The sequence below is a fragment of the Pteropus vampyrus genome, unplaced genomic scaffold (genome assembly GCF_000151845.1).
Source record: "Pteropus vampyrus isolate Shadow unplaced genomic scaffold, Pvam_2.0 Scaffold160, whole genome shotgun sequence".
Lineage (NCBI taxonomy): Eukaryota > Metazoa > Chordata > Mammalia > Chiroptera > Pteropodidae > Pteropus > Pteropus vampyrus.
This window is the reverse complement of record NW_011888941.1, coordinates 3493129-3497493: the sequence shown is the minus strand read 5'-3', so window position 1 is coordinate 3497493 and position 4365 is coordinate 3493129. Positions and strand designations below refer to the sequence as shown.

At 38.4% G+C, this 4365-nt stretch overlaps 1 long non-coding RNA gene across 1 annotated transcript in view; it reads left to right on the top strand.

Annotated features, from left to right (window-relative positions):
- The window catches only part of LOC105298739, a 4177-nt gene extending 1887 nt beyond the window's left edge, over positions 1-2290 (top strand). Inside the window, exons 2-3 of the long non-coding RNA XR_896472.2 lie at positions 323-374; positions 718-2290. This is a non-coding gene — a long non-coding RNA (uncharacterized LOC105298739). The remainder of the gene's footprint in view (positions 1-322; positions 375-717) is intronic.
- Positions 2291-4365: the final 2075 nt, after the last annotated feature.

The window sequence follows — 4365 nt, the reverse complement described above, 5'->3', positions numbered from 1 at the left end:
TCATCAGAAAAATGCTCTGCTAACACCTGTGAAGATTTATCCAAGAGGTAGAGATTATATGTTTGTCACAGAGTAGGTGCTTAATAACTAGTAGCTAGTTTTTAGAAGTAGTTCATGTCTCCCCACTTTAGTTTCTTCCCCTGTGAAATGGAAATTATAACACTGCCTCACATTGCTGTGAGATTGTAACCTACTAACTCATCAAAGGACAGAAGTGGCAGGGTGGTGGTGGCGGTGGGGAAAAAAACTTGCATTGAAGAGTATGAAAATGTGGTTACACATCCTTGCTGTGTTCTCTTCTCCATGTAGTTTTCTGGACCAGTCACCTAAACTGAAACCCTGAACTCTTCATCAGCAAAAATGTTTTGTGGCAGGTAAGATCTGTGCATTTTCCTCACAGTATTTTCCAGTTTAAATTCATTAAGAAAATTTTAGGTGCCTCTGAAGCTAAGACCTCAGTATAGAGGAAGTGTCCTCTGAGGCAGAGAGAAAAAAAATCAAGATTCAGAGAGGAGGAAGTAAAATAACATTCTGATATTCCTCTCTCTCCAAGGGAGGGTGAGACTGGGAATGCCTGCCCCCACTCCATCCTGGGCAGAGCTTTGTAGAGTGGAGCCTGCTGACTATTTTAATCAGCATTTCTGAGGGTAGTAATTTGGGGCGAGGAAGAATTTGCATTTCTAACAAGTTCTGAGGTCATGTTTCGAATATGTCTAGGCAGAAGGGCCTCCTCATAGAGATTTCTGCCACATCGCAGGAAGCCACAGATGTCTTCGACCCTCAAGCCAGCCAGTCACCATGATTGGAAGGGCCAGGCCTGTCAGGACTGAAATCAAAAGCCTGAAAACCAACACCAGAGTGGACAAAGAACATCTTAGAATCCTTGTGGGGACCAGTGATGCAAAGATCTGGTGTCTCCTGCTTCTCATTTTGGCACTTCAGAAGTTCCTTCCCTGGACCCAGCCCTGACGAAGGGTTTCAGCCTCCATTGATAAGATTATTGTTACTGCAGCCAAGTGGGGGCTTAAAATAGTAATAAAGCTCAGTTACAGAAAAAAATTCTATTTCTTACACATTGGAGTTTGTAGACTGAAGTTTATTCCTGCTACAGTATTCAGGAGTATTATATAGTAACCATAAATTTTTAAGTTCAATATTATGAGACGTTTCCCTTCACTCAAAGATCATGGGGTTTTATTTGTTTACATTTTTATTTGGCACCTATAGTTAAGAACACAGCTAAGAGAAACCAACACCACCTTACCTGGCATCATCACCTTATTAGCTTATGAGCTTATCTAGGTTAGGGCCAGACATTTCCTTTGAATCCCCCACGGTCACTGGCATGCACAGTGCTTGCACTTGGTGGGTGCTCAGTAAATATTGAATGAATCATAAAATGTGTACTGAGAACTTTAGGTATTGATTCCTCTTGTTCGTGGTGTAATATTTAAGATATTTATGTTACAAATATTTTACCATTGTCAAAAATACATTCACGCATAAAGAGCTTCAAAGTGAATGTAATAAAAAACACTTCACATTTTGGACCTGTGTTTTTAGCTATTTAGAACCACAGTTCTGCTTTGAGTTTCAAAAAACTACCTTCAGTACCATAAAAATAATGATTATATTTTTATTGTCATTTCTCATTCCTTTTACAACAGATCATCATAAAGATGCACTTACATAAACTACCTACTGGCTTTCCTGTAAAACCCATCTCATAAGGCACTTGTTTCATCAGCCCCTTGACACAGTGTCTCATATCTTTGGCTTCTCAGCACCTAGCACAGTGCCTGGTACAAAGTATAAGAACAGAAAGTGTGTGCTGAATGAATATGAGTAAACATATCCCATTAAGTCAATAGTTCTCAAAATTGAGTGAGCATTAGAGTCACCTGTAGAGCTTGTAAAAAACTCTGCTGGGCCCTCTACCTTCAAGTTTCTGACTTAATGAGGTTTTGAGTGGGGGCACGGGGATTTGCATTTCCAACAGATTTCCAAGATGGTGATGGTACTGCCAATACCCGTCATACTTTTCACACCGTTGAACCAAATTAAGCTGCTTGAGGACAGGAGCTGTGTCTTTATTTCAGGATCCCGAGCTGCCTCTGCCATAGGACCTAGCACATAGGAGCTGTTTAGTTGATTTGAATAACTGTTCAAAAGTTTATTTTACTGAATCTAGATTACAAGTGTATGAATATATGTGTCTATTATTAAATAAACTAATACATGTAAAAGTCTTAAAACATGGTCCATATTAAACTATGTTTGCCAAAAATAATCATAAATGTAACCTTTCTTTGCTTAACCTCATCCTCTAAAATGATACCTAAACTAAATGTGTACTTTTAACAGGAGCTTATAGAGTAACAGAATCTTAGCATTAAAAATCTTTTTTAAAGATAACCTAGTTTATTAATATTGAGGATCGTCAATTTTAAAAATTGGTTGACACAGCAAGAACACAGCAAGACACAGCAAGAACATGATAGACACTCGTCCTAAAGAGCTTGCAGCCGCTAAGGAAACTTAGGTGTGAGTATGTATAAGTGTGAGGGGTTAAATTTGGGGAGTAGATGGCAACTATTAAAACATTCAGTTGTATCCAACTCTTAATCCTCATTAATCTATTAGAACACATCTTTTTCACATGCTATAAAATACTCAACATGTTTAATATTTTTAATAAATATTAATATTTAATAAATACAAATGAAGTAATTAACAATTCCTTGAAAAACACATGACTTTGATATTTCTTAATTGTAATCTAAACAATGCAAGGAATTTAGAATTAGCCCTGATGCAGATATTTATGGAATAATTATTTACATACAGGTGCCTCTCACACGTGAAATAGACTTCTCAGAAAGTTCCAGGGAGAACAAATGTTTCTAGATGGAATAATGTGCACATGTGGAGCTTGCCATTTTAAGAATCCTATGGTAAATCCTTTCATAAAGTAATTGTTTCTGAATCTTTTTTCCCTTTTTGTTAATACACATTTTTACTCTTAGATTGTTTAAAGCAGAACACAGATGTTCCATAAACTAATCAATCAGTAGAACTTAATTTTATACATGTATAAAATTAACTGTGTTGTTGAATTCTGTGTTCTTATCCTTGCTCAGTTTTTACTCCCATGGAATTTGGGATAAGTCATTCACTTCTTTTTGCCTGTCACTCATCTGCGAAATGGAGAAATTAATAATGCCTACTTCATTAAGGACATGAGATCATCACTGTAAGGCTTTTAGCCCAGTGTCAGACAATCAGTAGGTGTCACCTCTGTGACTGGTCTCCTGCAGCTCTCTGTACCCTGCAGTCCTCTGAGGCAGAGAGAAAAAAAATCAAGATTCAGAGAGGAGGAAGTAAAATAACATTCTAATATTCCTCTCTCTCCAAGGGAGGGTGAGACTGGGAATGCCTGCCCCGACTCCATCCTGGGCAGAGCTTTGTAGAGTGGAGCCTGCTGACTATTTTAATCAGCATTTCTGAGGGTAGTAATTTGGGGCGAGGAAGAATTTGCATTTCTAACAAGTTCTGAGGTCATGTTTCGAATATGTCTAGGCAGAAGGGCCTCCTCATAGAGATTTCTGCCACATCGCAGGAAGCCACAGATGTCTTCGACCCTCAAGCCAGCCAGTCACCATGATTGGAAGGGCCAGGCCTGTCAGGACTGAAATCAAAAGCCTGAAAACCAACACCAGAGTGGACAAAGAACATCTTAGAATCCTTGTGGGGACCAGTGATGCAAAGATCTGGTGTCTCCTGCTTCTCATTTTGGCACTTCAGAAGTTCCTTCCCTGGACCCAGCCCTGACGAAGGGTTTCAGCCTCCATTGATAAGATTATTGTTACTGCAGCCAAGTGGGGGCTTAAAATAGTAATAAAGCTCAGTTACAGAAAAAAATTCTATTTCTTACACATTGGAGTTTGTAGACTGAAGTTTATTCCTGCTACAGTATTCAGGAGTATTATATAGTAACCATAAATTTTTAAGTTCAATATTATGAGACGTTTCCCTTCACTCAAAGATCATGGGGTTTTATTTGTTTACATTTTTATTTGGCACCTATAGTTAAGAACACAGCTAAGAGAAACCAACACCACCTTACCTGGCATCATCACCTTATTAGCTTATGAGCTTATCTAGGTTAGGGCCTGACATTTCCTTTGAATCCCCCGCGGTCACTGGCATGCACAGTGCTTGCACTTGGTGGGTGCTCAGTAAATATTGAATGAATCATAAAATGTGTACTGAGAACTTTAGGTATTGATTCCTCTTGTTCGTGGTGTAATATTTAAGATATTTATGTTACAAATATTTTACCATTGTCAAAAATACATTCACGCA